General features: G+C 36.9%; 3 long non-coding RNA genes across 3 annotated transcripts in view; 2 read left to right on the forward strand and 1 right to left on the reverse strand.

Moving 5' to 3' along the window:
* LOC124885022 overlaps positions 1 to 7,499 on the reverse strand; it is a 16,373-nt gene extending 8,874 nt beyond the window's left edge. The window contains exons 1-2 of the long non-coding RNA XR_007042566.1: positions 7,295 to 7,499; positions 2,637 to 2,736 (exon numbers count right to left, since the gene is read on the reverse strand). This is a non-coding gene — a long non-coding RNA (uncharacterized LOC124885022). The remainder of the gene's footprint in view (positions 1 to 2,636; positions 2,737 to 7,294) is intronic.
* LOC124885023 lies at positions 6,761 to 9,559 on the forward strand. The gene is made up of 3 exons (XR_007042567.1): positions 6,761 to 6,885; positions 7,371 to 7,498; positions 9,272 to 9,559. It is a non-coding gene; the product is annotated as an uncharacterized LOC124885023 (long non-coding RNA).
* A 157-nt stretch (positions 9,560 to 9,716) lies between these two features.
* On the forward strand, positions 9,717 to 10,563 carry LOC124856046. Its single transcript, XR_007035228.1, has 4 exons — positions 9,717 to 9,783; positions 9,957 to 10,112; positions 10,286 to 10,393; positions 10,475 to 10,563. It is a non-coding gene; the product is annotated as an uncharacterized LOC124856046 (long non-coding RNA).
* The last annotated feature ends 3,425 nt before the right edge of the window (positions 10,564 to 13,988 follow it).

Below are 13,988 nucleotides of genomic sequence, written 5' to 3' on the forward strand. Positions count from 1 at the left end.
AGACTGAATGTGTAATTCTTTTTCTTAGATTTTTCCAAAATGTTTAGTGTGAGATTATGATACAGAAAATTTTTTTTTTTTTCTTCTTTATCCGGGATGCCAACAAATGTATCCACACGTGTAGTTGTAAGCATTTATAAAAAACCAGAAAAATCAAAAAATCTCTCCATTTTAACACACTATTAAAAATGTAACTGAAATTATATATATTTTTCTATTTTTATCAATGTTTTAAAGCCCAAAGCGATCCAGTTCGCGTGGATATAATACTCAAATAAAACATTTATATTTCCAAATCTTTAAGTAGGTCTAATACACAAGTTGTGACTGAGGAAATGCCCTACACAAAACATTAACTCACATTTGGTATACCCAGAAATTAACAAATGATAGTGAATGATAACCTTTGAAATTTGTGAAGTATTTTCTGAAATAAATATTTTTTATGAATGTTTTATTTTTTTATTATTTTTGTGCAGAATATCAGGTATCTACAGGAAATGCAAGAACAAAGGTGGATCTCTACAACCACATTTTCTTTGCTCTAGAGGTCCTTTTGATTGAAGAGCAGCAAACAAGATCACTTTACAAACTGAGCCATCCCCTTCCTGAAGCTTTTATATTTCTGTAACAACCTCAAACTGGGGGACTTTCAAAATTCATAAAGATGAATGCGTTCATCATAAAACAAGCTCTACTGCAATTATTGGCATCTTTACTGTGGTATTCAGGTAATGAAAAATAATCTTTTAACTTAAAAGATTTTTTAATAGTAAATTCCTAATTGTGTGTTGCATTTTTTTTATTATACACACAGGTTTTATTGATGGGAGTGATGTCACCCAGACCCCCTTGGTGTGGAAAAATAAGGGTGAAAATGCAACAATAGACTGCAGCCACACCAAAGGCGATTTATACTTCCAGATGTACTGGTTCAGACAGCTGCCAGGTGAAGCTATGACACTCATCGTCTTCACCACTACGGGCAGTAGCAAGCATGATTTTGGAAGTTTCAGCAAAGATAAATTTTCAGCCACCAAAACTGTTGCACAAAGTGGAACATTTACAGTAAAGAACCTGGAGCCCAAAGATGAAGGCCTGTATTTCTGTGCTGTGAGTCAACACATTGATACAGAGAGACAGGAAAGCTTAACAAAAACCCCAAAATGCAATAGCCTCATAAGTGCTAATTCTGATCTGTACTCTAGAGGGGGTACAAGTACCATGTGCTCATTCTCCTGCTTACACAAGAAATTGGACACATCCTTATAAAATCTTTAAAAGCACAGGAGTCAAAATACTCGGATATTTGTTAGTTTCACTTTTGATAGACATCAATAATTCTGTTCCTCATATATTTTTTAATAGTTAACTGTATTAAAGGTGCAGTATTTTTATGCAAAATCTAAAACAATTTGTCATGTAGAAAAACTTTGATCATGGAAATTTTAATCACTGACAAACTAATAATCTTTTGAATAGTTTTTTATATGACTAGACATTCACTCCTATTTAAATGTTTAATATATTTGATAAGCGAAGCTGTTCCTTTAAATGAAAGCACACATATACAAAGCTATAAATATAAATATTAATATGTATGTTCAAAAGTGTAATCATGTTGCAGCGTTATGCCATGTATTGGCAGCAGGGCAAGATGAAAAGTATATATATATATATTCCGCCCCTTGCCCATAGACTGTGGACTTGGAGATAGGCACCAGCGCCCCCGCGACCCACTATGGAACAAGCGGTAGAAAATGACTGACTGACTATATATATATAAATATGAGTGCAATAAAGTTTAGATTATCCTTTTCTGTGTTATTTACTTACAGTCATTATATTACAGTCATTAGGTGGCAGCATGTCTTTAGTCAGATCTTTGCACTGAGCTGAATTCTGCCAGGTGTTGGTGACATGAGGAGTATGACTAAAGAGAAGGAGGAGGATATTTTGACACCACCCTCTTAAGATGACTTAAACATTGCTGCAACGAAATCAGTATACGTGCTGATGCAAAAATAAACTGTGAATTTTATCAGTAACATCCTTATCTACCACAGAACAATTTCCTTTAACCAAATGTTTGGAAAGAGGAAAAAGTTCATCTTTTTAATTTGCTTAAGTTTAAACAATTTCCTTGTTTCAGGTAAACTCTTTAAGACTATTTTAACCTTTCTAAAATGGAATTTAGCTGCATGTCTTGACTGCAAAATGTTTCTGAACTCACAGTTGTTGAAAATTTCTGTTAATTCTTTCACAGGTTCCTCTCAAAATGACAAAGTCCAGCAATATCCATCTGAAATTTTCAGACATCCGTCTGACAGTGAAGCCCAAATTCAATGTTCACATTTTGATGACAGCTACAACCAAATCCTCTGGTACAAGCAATCAAAAGGAGACCTGCAGCTCCTTGGATATATGTACGGAGGGACTGAAACTCTAGAAAAGGATGTGAATGTGAAGATTGAAGGGGGAGCAAATAAAGGAGAAAACTGTACATTAAGAATTAAAGATCTCAGCATGAGCAGCAGTGCAGTTTACTTCTGTGCTGCCAGATACCACAGTGCTGCAAATCAATGCTCCATAATACAAAAACTTCCTCATTTCACGGTTGTGTGGTTATTACTTACAGTTGCATCTCCATTCAGCTGCATTCTTGCCAATATTTAACAAGGGACTTAAATAGAGGTTCTTTCTGCAGAGCGATGGGCCAAACCCTCATGCCATCTTCTGCAAATAGTAGCACGTTCAAACATTACAATTAGCATTAAAAATGTTCACCCTATGATGGGTTTGAATCTTCTCTTAGATAGAGATAGTCCTTTTGTTGTGGCTAGAAGGTTCAAGAGTAGAACACCATAGGATATTCTAGTAATCATGTGATGAAAACTCCAAACTTCCACATATTATTAATATATGAAAGTAATATTTCACTCTCCTCGGATGATTTTGTGTTATTTCTGAACTTTTTCAAACCCTATGGCCACTTTCTAAAGACCACATATTGTATTGAACTATCAGCTTCCTTGTCGCAGGTCATTGCCAGGATGTGACTATGCAACCTGACATCTGATGGAGTTCTGTAGCCCAGTCTGCAAAAAGGAATTTGCAGCCACAATAGAAAGGATGAAAAAGAAATCACTCATTTTTCTCTTTCCAGTAGATGGCACTGAAGCTCAATAAATGCTTTTCAACCTAAACTAGAGGTTTTATCATGCATGTAAATTCCCTGGAGACCAAGCTGGGAAGACCATTGGGCATGTGTATTACAGAAGCAAAGAACATGGAAAAACCTTTTGAAGAACATTTCAAAATTGCTGAAGACATGATTGGTGAGACAACAAAGAATGGCTCTCTTGTGAGCCTGTAAATACTGAACACCCTGCAGTTTACTACCATTGAGCTAGCTTTGCACATTGACAACAAACCCACTCTACTTCATACTAAAACTTGAGGCCAAGTTTTAATTAAGCCCCACCCACTTCTTGTTTTCATGCCATCAGGACTGTCAGACACCAGTTTTGACTTCAGTTTTTCTTTCAAAGCTCAGTCATCTTAGCTAAAGCTTAGCTGAATATGTCCATAAGATCAGCTAGGTCTACATTATACTACTGAAACTTTATGTTTCTTAAAGGCTTCAACTTTTTGAACTTTTAAACTTTTTTGGGGGTGGTCAATATGATTTGTTTGCTGTTTTGTTGGTCTTTGACAGGTAACTAATGACTGAAATAACAAAATTTCTGTAAATGTTAAATGCAATTTTGAAATTTTATTTACAAGTTTGTATTTTCTTCATTTGTTCAGCTGTTGCTCTGGGTCTTGAGGTCCATCAGTCCGACTCTGACCTCATCAGAAATCCTGGAGACAAAGTTCATATTTTCTGCAGCCATGATAAAACAGACTACAGGATGATGTTCTGGTATGAACGTCAACCCGGGAGCAATGCTTTGAAACTCATTGGATATTTGAACTACAAAGCTGTCGCAATAGAAGACGAATTTAAAGAGAGTTTCGGTCTTGATGGAGATTTAGGAGGAGATACTGCTAAGAATGGATCTCTGCAAATCCAAAAAGTAAAAGAAGAACACAGCGCAGTTTACTACTGTGCAGCTAGCAAAGCACAGTGGCAAATATCCTTTCTGATCTTTACAAAAACTCACTGACATTTTTTATCAACTGTGGTCTTCCAAGAATCTCAGAAGCACCTGCATTCATTTTTTAAATCTTTTTTTCTGTCTCAGTCTCTGTAGTCTTTATTCACAATTACAAGGTGGCAGCACACCCTCAATCAGAATTTACACTGATGTGGATATGGACCAGCACTGGGCTGATTCTGTGCCTCCAAAGCACTTTAACAGTGCTCCTGGAGAAGTTTCATATAACTTATGTGTTGATGTAAAAACAAAATATATTTTGCTGATATAAATTACCATGCTCTGCATCACATAATTTGTGCAAACAATATATCTCAAGCTGTATCTATTAGCCATGCAGCGTGATGCAAAAGCACATTAGTAGCAAATGCCAAACATGGTGACGTTGTACTTAATGTTTGATATCAAGCGTTAGCAAAAGGCCCAAATATATAGGGCCAGCCCCGAGAATCAACTCAATCAAAGCTCAGTATTACACAAATACAAACATGTTAGCATTAATATTTGGCTATTTAGCCGGCCAGTTAATAATAGATTTTGCTAGTTTTTAACTTGCGAGCTAATTTTCTATTCACAGCAACACAAATCTCAGATAAACGTTACATTATAATTTCAGTTATTCCTCCTTTATTCCTCTGCGCCTGTAGGATATGTCCTTTTTTGCGAAATAGTTTTGCCTAATTGCCTTCCACCTGCACTCTGTCATAAATATTGTATGACAAACATGGCCCTGTGGCCACTAGAGGGCACCCAAGAGAAATTAAAAAGCATATATTTTTGAATGTATGAGTAATGATTTCTACATGATCAGATACATTATAGCAATCCTGAGAGTCACTGGAGTGTTTTGAGAGTTGTAGTATCATGGGAATGTTCAGTTCACCATTTGTTAGTCTAACCATTTCCGTTTCCTATATATTTATTAGTGTATAGACTGTGAGACTGAAGGGTTATGAGTCTAACCAGGTAGTCAGCAGCACAGGAGCACCACAGGGGACGGTACTCTCACCATTCCTTTTCACTCTGTACACCTCAGACTTCCAGTACAAGACACACTCCTGTCATCTGCAGAAATAGTCGGATGATTCTGCAGTCGTGGGGTGGATCAGAGATGGACAAGAAGCTGAATACAGGAAGGTGGTGGACCGCTTTGTGGCATGGTGTGGAAACAATCATCTCATTTTGAACGTGAATAAAACAAAGGAGATGATTGTAGATTTTAAGAGAAACAGAAATAAGTCAAAAACTATTTCTATCATGGGAGAAGAAGTGGAGGTGGTGGAGAAGTATAAATACCTCGGTGTTCACCTGGACAACAGACTAGAGTGGAGATGTAACTGTGAAGCCATCTACAAGAAGGGGCAGAGCAGACTGTACTTCTTGAGGAAGCTTAGGTCCTTTGGTGTTTGCAGCAAGATGCTGCATATCTTCTATAGGTCTGTTGTGGAGAGTGTGATCTCTTCTACCATCATCTGCTGGGAAAGCAGCATCAGAGTCAGAGACTTAAAAAAGCTCAACAAGCTGATAAAGAAGGCTGGCTCTGTTCTGGAGACTCCTCTAGAACCTCTGGAGATCATTGTACAAAGAAGGATTCTTGAAAAAATTAAGAACATTATGGAGAACTCTGAGCATCCTCTTCATGAGACTGTCCTACAACAACAGAGTGTCTTCAGTCAGAGGCTTCTTCAGATCTGCTGTAAGACGGAGCGCTACAGGAGATCCTTCCTGCCCACAACTATCAGCATCTACAACGGCTTTTTGAGGAAACCTTCATAATATGAGCTACAACAACATTTAATTTCCCTTTGGGATTAATAAAGTATTTTTGAATTGAATTTGAAACTGAACAAAACAAAACTGGGTTGAAAGAATGTCCTGGTAGAAAAAACTAGTCACCTGAGTTCATTTTTAAACGTATGGTAGAAATTAACTTTGACTTCATAGTATTGGTTTTTGGCTAGAACATTAACATGGCAGTTAAACATCACACTGAAGGATGACTACTGACCTCTGACCTATTTGGATACAAACTGCAGGGTCTGAAGTATTTACTTTTAATTTTTTTCACATGAATTCACAAGGTTGTATAACCAATTTTCACATGAAACATTTTTAAAGTTAGAAAACCAAAAAAAAAGTTTTTTTTATTAAACTAGATGGTCCCTCTCAACCCCCAAAAGCACAATGTTGATCTGATTTAAGTTTCATAAACAGAAGCTGTTTTCAATATCTGGTTAATACATAAATGGATCATTGTGTTTCAACTATGCATTGATTTCCACAACAGATAATATTTGAATATAATTTTCTTTTAAAATCATTAGGAAATTTAGAATTTTTAATGATATATTTATCATGAATATTAAATATTTAGTAAATAGTAATGAGGTATTCAAATGAATGTATTTTGTTTTCTTTTTACACTTAAATAACTTTATATCAATATGTGTTTTCTCATTTTAACCTGATCTGTGAAAACACCAAATTTAAGAGTCTTTTAGGATTGTTGTGTTGCTATGGATACCAAGGTGCATCACTGCATTTTCTTATAAATAAACTCAGGTTCATCATCCCTTTTGAACAAAAATAAACATTTGCTGCTCAAGACAGACATTTTTTGCACCGTTCATCAATACTTTTTGTAAAACGATCGGCTATTTGGAGGACATTAGGCTTCCTGAACGTTTGCCAGAAACTAAAGCGATAAACTTTCAAGATGGCAAATGTGAGATTTTTAATCTTTAAAAGTCTGATTTAGTTTTTTGTGTTTCATTTACTGGTGTGACTTTTACTATTCTAAAGGTTTACTGGTATTTTGTCAAGAAAAGCTTTAAAACCATACAGTTAAGTAGAAGTTCATATGAGGCTAAATTAAGGGAAATAGCCATTCATTTTTCAAGTAGGTATAAATGTAGATGATCATTATTTCTGTAACATTTGATATTAGGTGTAAAAATTAACTTTTAATCTTTAACATTAATTGCATGCTTTGATTCCTGAAAATCAGCATCATTAGGAAAAACAGTTCTGATTTACAATCAGTGTTTCTGGAGAGACAAATGTGTTCTACAAAACTGGGAATTTTATGGGATTTTGGTTTGTATGAGAGTTGGAAAAATAAGCCTTTCACTTACTGAATATTTGGGTGGGTAAGTCATCTGTTAATCTCCTCAAGGTGACTAACGTAGTTTGTACACAAATATGCTCTAGATTCTGCCGACCTTCTCCAGAAGAAGGAATATTCCAAGGCAACCCGTCCCTGCAAAACATTTGTAGCTCCCTCTGTTCCTGAAGCCTCCTCTCCTGGGACCTCTGTTCCTTGACCATCCACCTCTCAGGTTGGATATCACATTATTTCACAATTAACTGAAGTTTGTTGTTGTACATTGACAACACACGACAAAGGTTGCTGTATAAATAATTATTCATTTCTCAACTTTTTGGAGAAGTTGGTTGAGTTCACATTTATATTTACATTTATATTGAAATATACTCATTGAGTAATCCCTATAAATAAGGATATGATATATAAAATTAGAATCCCTCAAGCACCAAATTCAATTCAATTCAATACGAAAATACTTTACTCATCCCAAAAGGAAATTAAATGTTGTTGTAGCTCATTATGAAGGTTTCTTAAAAGAGCCGTTGTAGATGCTGATGGCTGCAGGCAGGAAGGATCTCCTGTAGCGGTCTGTATAACAGCAGAAGCCTCTGACTGAAGACACTCTGTTGTTGTACAACAGTCTCATGAAGAGGATGCTCAGGGTTCTCCATAATGTTCTCCATTTTATGAAGAATCCTTCTTTGTACAATGATCTCCAGAGGTTCCAGAGGAGTCCCCAGAACAGAGCCAGCCTTCTTTGCTGTGGGAAAAATTGAATAAGCCCTTGTTTATAAGCTTTGTCAATGAGGATGGGTTTACAACCGTGAATGTATCCTATGGGACATTTCCTTCCCTTCTCTTTGTGGACATTTTACAGGAACCAATGAGGGGAAACTAAACTGATACTTGAAAATCAAACAAGACAAACTTTGTAAATACTTATATAACTTTAAGTTTACGGATGAAACTTCTTCAGATCAAATACCACTTCTTTCAGGAGGGTCAAAGGACAGTGCAGAGTTTACATCTACCTGCAAAACCCGCACCCTCAGTCTAAGCAACAGAGTTTAGGTCATTCTATAAAATGTCCACCTCCAATTCCACGGCAAAGTTTCACCTTGCAGACAATCCACTTTCAGTCTGCTTTGCAGTTTTCTCCACACTCCGATTCCACTACAGTTTCTTCCCGAAAAATCTTGAACTTCCAAAACATCCACGGTCATTCTCCACTACAGAGTTTTCAAAATTTCTAGCATCAGCAGGTTAGCATCCACCTGCAAAACACCAACAACCATTTTCCAATGCAGAGTTTCCATGATCCTGCCAAACAAACACCATATCCACTGCAGAGGTTCCACTGCAGAGTTTCCATCAACCCTCATATCCTCCATCCTTAGGTCTATCCCGAGAGTTTCTATCATCCAGCAAAAGCTCCACCCTCATTCACCAAGACAGAGTTTTACCATCATTTTGATGATAAAAAGGCTGTGTTTGATCATATAAAAAGACACCCAGAATCTGCAGGTAGGTTTATATCTCCACAGTTTTCCTGGTCTACACTTGGTTATATTGAAATCTATTAACTGTTATTCTTGTGGACATCAGTCAGAAGCTTATTTACCTTCCAAGCTACTTCACATTTTGTTACTTAACTTCAGTGAAGCTGAAGCCTTTGTCAGTCCCTCAGTCTAAATTACAGTTTATATCATCCTTTAATAACTCCACCCTCTGTCTCCTTTGTAGAGGTGCTATCATCCTGCAAAACAAACACCATCAGTCTCCACAGCAGGATCTTTATCATGCTACAGATTTCCAGATTTCATCTTCAACAACCAAGTTTAAATCCTCATTAACAACCTGTGTTGATAAAATACAAAATGATTTGTCTCCTCATTTTCTGCTGTCTGAAAGGAAAATGTTTGTAGTGAAAATGTTTTGCTTTGCTTTTAAACGTGGAAAAGCTTCTTGTAATATTGTTCTAATGTTTTCTTTTGTCTTGTTTCAGGTTTTTTGGGAAATACCCATTGAGCTTATTGGTCATTTGTATTTAAAAGAAGTGACAATGGGAAATGAAATGGATAAAAAATTCAACATTTCTGGAGATTTAAGTGGGAACACAGCAAAGAATGCCTCTCTGATATTCAGCGCAGCAGAAAAGACGCACATTGCTGTTTATTACTGTGCAGCACGAGAAGCTCACTAACAGAGATCCTGTTTGTGTTTCACAAAAACTGCACTCAGTTTTTCCTCATCATCAGTGGTTTGCAAAAAGAGAGGAAATAGCTTTGAAGCACCTGCCACTGTGGTTTTATTTTGGTTCAATATTACAATATCATTGTTGGTAATGTATCCTTGTTTTTGTTATTCTTCAATTTCAGTAGCATTTTATGTAATAAAATCAGATCAAATTGATAAAAATAAATACTTTTCACTTAACACTGACCTTTCTTTTCAAAGGTTTTGTGCTCTGGTTTTCAGGTATCTGTTATATGGTGAACAAAATATCTTCTGTTGCTGGTATGAAATTGACAAACAGTATTTTTCATATAACAGTTATTTTATTTCCACATAGTTAAAATTCTGGATGCCATTTTAAAACATTAGTTACCCACAAATTGATCATTTTCAAGCTAAATATTTCCATTATAGTTATAATTAATGAATAACGTTTGCCTATTTCTTGGGCACAGCTCTTCATGCCAAAAATCTAGAACGGTGACTGCCAAAGCTTGGGTCGGGTCCCAATGGTGGATCATAAAACACCAAGTGGAAGGTCCATAGATGAATGCCAGACATTATAGAATATTTTCAAACAGCATATCTCTGCAAATGTTGCCAGGCAAACAGTAAGTATTAATAGCTAAAATAATTTACTGGTTGCTGAGAATGTTTGTGATGTCATGAATTGCTGTTTTTCTCGGGTACAATGTTTGAATCTAACAATCTTAGAAATAACCTCCTTGACCCCGCCCATTGTCCCCATGTTCAAACACTGCTGCATTCTTCTCCACTTGAGTAGAACAAACAGGATCTCAAATGAGAGCTGTATTCAGAGGATCAAATCTCAACATCATTAACATGATACTGATTGTCTGCATATTTAGTTTCTTTCATTTGCCAGGAAATGGTAAGAAGACAAATACAAACGTTATAAAAGAAACGAAGATGAAAACTTAAATGTTTTAAACTATTTTCTGATACTCAACAGGTGCTTCCGACTCCAAAAATGTCGACCAAACTCCTCCTTTCATCATTAAGAAAACTGGTGAATCTGTGGACGGAGAGATAAGATGTTCACACAGCATACCAAGTTATCAAGTCATTCTGTGGTACAAGCAAGATGAGCACAAAGCTCTGAAGCTCCTGGGATATCTGAGTATGGAATATCCTAGTCTAGAAGAAGATGTGAAAGGAAAAATCAGCTTTGATGGAGATGGCCGCAAACAATCCAGCTTCACTATTTCTAATCTTACACTGAATGACAGTGCTGTGTATTTCTGTGCTGCCAGGTTGGCACAGTGCTGCAGGTTTACTGAAAGTCAATGCAAAAACATTCCTTTATCTGGTTGTCTCAACACCTGCAGCCACTCTCAGGTTCAGCAAAGATTTACAGGTCCTTCTCAAACTATTAGCATATTGTGATAAAGTTCATTATTTTCCATAATGTCATGATGAAAATTTAACATTCATATATTTTAGATTCATTGCACACTAACTGAAATATTTCAGGTCCTTTATTGTCTTAATACGGATGATTTTGGCATACAGCTCATGAAAACCCAAAATTCCTATCTCACAAAATTAGCATATCATTAAAAGGGTCTCTAAACGAGCTATGAACCTAATCATCTGAATCAACGAGTTAACTCTAAACACCTGCAAAAGATTCCTGAGGCCTTTAAAACTCCCAGCCTGGTTCATCACTCAAAACCCCAATCATGGGTAAGACTGCCGACCTGACTGCTGTCCAGAAGGCCACTATTGACACCCTCAAGCAAGAGGGTAAGACACAGAAATAAATTTCTGAACGAATAGGCTGTTCCCAGAGTGCTGTATCAAGGCACCTCAGTGGGAAGTCTGTGGGAAGGAAAAAGTGTGGCAGAAAACGGTGCACAACAAGAAGAGGTGACCGGACCCTGAGGAAGATTGTGGAGAAGGGCCGATTCCAGACCTTGGGGGACCTGCGGAAGCAGTGGACTGAGTCTGGAGTAGAAACATCCAGAGCCACCGTGCACAAGCGTGTGCAGGAAATGGGCTACAGGTGCCGCATTCCCCAGGTCAAGCCACTTTTGAACCAGAAACAGCGGCAGAAGCGCTTGACCTGGGCTACAGAGAAGCAGCACTGGACTGTTGCTCAGTGGTCCAAAGTACTTTTTTCAGATTAAAGCAAATTCTGCATGTCATTCGGAAATCAAGGTGCCAGAGTCTGGAGGAAGACTGGAGAGAAGGAAATGCCAAAATGCTAGAAGTCCAGTGTCAAGTACCCACAGTCAGTGATGGTCTGGGGTGCCGTGTCAGCTGCTGGTGTTGGTCCACTGTGTTTTATCAAGGGCAGGGTCAATGCAGCTAGCTATCAGGAGATTTTGGAGCACTTCATGCTTCTATCTGCTGAAAAGCTTTATGGAGATGAAGATTTGTTTTTTCAGCACGACCTGGTACCTGCTCACAGTGCCAAAACCACTGGTAAATGGTTTACTGACCATGGTATCACTGTGCTCAATTGGCCTGCCAACTCTCCTGACCTGAACCCCCGTAGAGAATCTGTGGGATATTGTGAAGAGAACGTTGAGAGACTCAAGACCCAACACTCTGGATGAGCTAAAGGCCGCTATCGAAGCATCCTGGGCCTCCATAAGACCTCAGCAGTGCCACAGGCTGATTGCCTCCATGCCACGCCGCATTGAAGCAGTCATTTCTGCCAAAGGATTCCCGACCAAGTATTGAGTGCATAACTGTAGATGATTATTTGAGGGTTAACGTTTTTTTGTATTAAAAACACTTTTCTTTTATTGGTCGGATGAAATATGCTAATTTTGTGAGATAGGAATTTTGGGTTGTCATGAGCTGTATGCCAAAATCATCCGTATTAAGACAATAAAAGACCTGAAATATTTCAGTTAGTGTGCAATGAATCTAAAACATATGAATGTTAAATTTTCATCATGACATTATGGAAAATAATGAACTTTATCACAATATGCTAATATTTTGAGAAGGACCTGTAGATTGGGTTGATCACATATATTTTGTTCCTGAAGACATCAAACTTAGATTAAAGGATCACATGTTTAATGTTTAAATGATAAATACAAAAAGTGAAATTTCCTGTAAATAAATTTGAATCTGCTTGAATATAATTAGATGATGATGTTGATCCATTTGCTCTTTGAAAAAGTCCTTTAAATATTGTAAAGTATATCTGAAAATACATATTACTGAGCCTGAATCATGACGCAAGTTCTCCCACAACTATTTGCCTCTTAGGGAATGTTAAAACAAGACATTTACTCAAAAAATTTTTGAGTACTACCAACAATCAGAATATAATTGTTTCTATGTAAAATACCTTTCAACCTGTAAGGACTGCTAAGTTTTTCAGAGTTACACTTGAACAAACTACAAGTTGTCTGGAGCAGTGACCTTTGAAGATAAAATATCAGGTATCTACAGGAAACGCAAAAACAAAGGTGGATCTCTACAACCACATTTTCTTTGCTCTAGAGGTCCTTTTGATTGAAGAGCAGCAAACAGGATCACTTTACAAACTGAGCCATCCCCTTCCTGAAGCTTTTATATTTCTGTAACAACCTCAAACTGGGGGACTTTCAAAATTCATAAAGATGAATGCGTTCATCATAAAACAAGCTCTACTGCAATTATTGGCATCTTTACTGTGGTATTCAGGTAATGAAAAATAATCTTTTAACTTAAAATATTTTTTAATAGTAAATTCCTAATTGTGTGTTGCATTTTTTTTATTATACACACAGGTTTTATTGATGGGAGTGATGTCACCCAGACCCCCTTGGTGTGGAAAATTAAGGGTGAAAATGCAACGATAGACTGCAGCCACACCAAGGGCGATTCATACTTCCAGATGTACTGGTTCAGACAGCTGCCAGGTGAAGCTATGACACTCATCGTCTTCACCACTACGGGCAGTAGCAAGCATGATTTTGGAAGTTTCAGCAAAGATAAATTTTCAGCCACCAAAACTGTTGCACAAAGTGGAACATTTACAGTAAAGAACCTGGAGCCCAAAGATGAAGGCCTGTATTTCTGTGCTGTGAGTCAACACATTGATACAGAGAGACAGGAAAGCTTAACAAAAACCCCAAAATGCAATAGCCTCATAAGAGCTAATTCTGATCTGTACTCTAGAGGGGGTACAAGTACCATGTGCTCATTCTCCTGCTTACACAAGAAATTGGACACATCCTTATAAAATCTTTAAAAGCACAGGAGTCAAAATACTCGGATATTTGTTAGTTTCACTTTTGATAGACATCAATAATTCTGTTCCTCATTTATTTTTTAATAGTTAACTGTATTAAAAATGCATTTTTATGAAAAATCTACAACTGTTTGTCATGTAAAAAATGTTGATCACGGAAATTTTAATCACTGACAAACTAATGACCTTTTGAAAAAAAAATTTATTTGACCTGACCTTCACTCCTTTTCAAGTGTATGATATAGTTTTGATAAGCAAAACCGTTCCT

Source organism: Girardinichthys multiradiatus, chromosome 19, assembly GCF_021462225.1.
Source record: "Girardinichthys multiradiatus isolate DD_20200921_A chromosome 19, DD_fGirMul_XY1, whole genome shotgun sequence".
In the NCBI taxonomy this organism is placed as follows: domain Eukaryota; kingdom Metazoa; phylum Chordata; class Actinopteri; order Cyprinodontiformes; family Goodeidae; genus Girardinichthys; species Girardinichthys multiradiatus.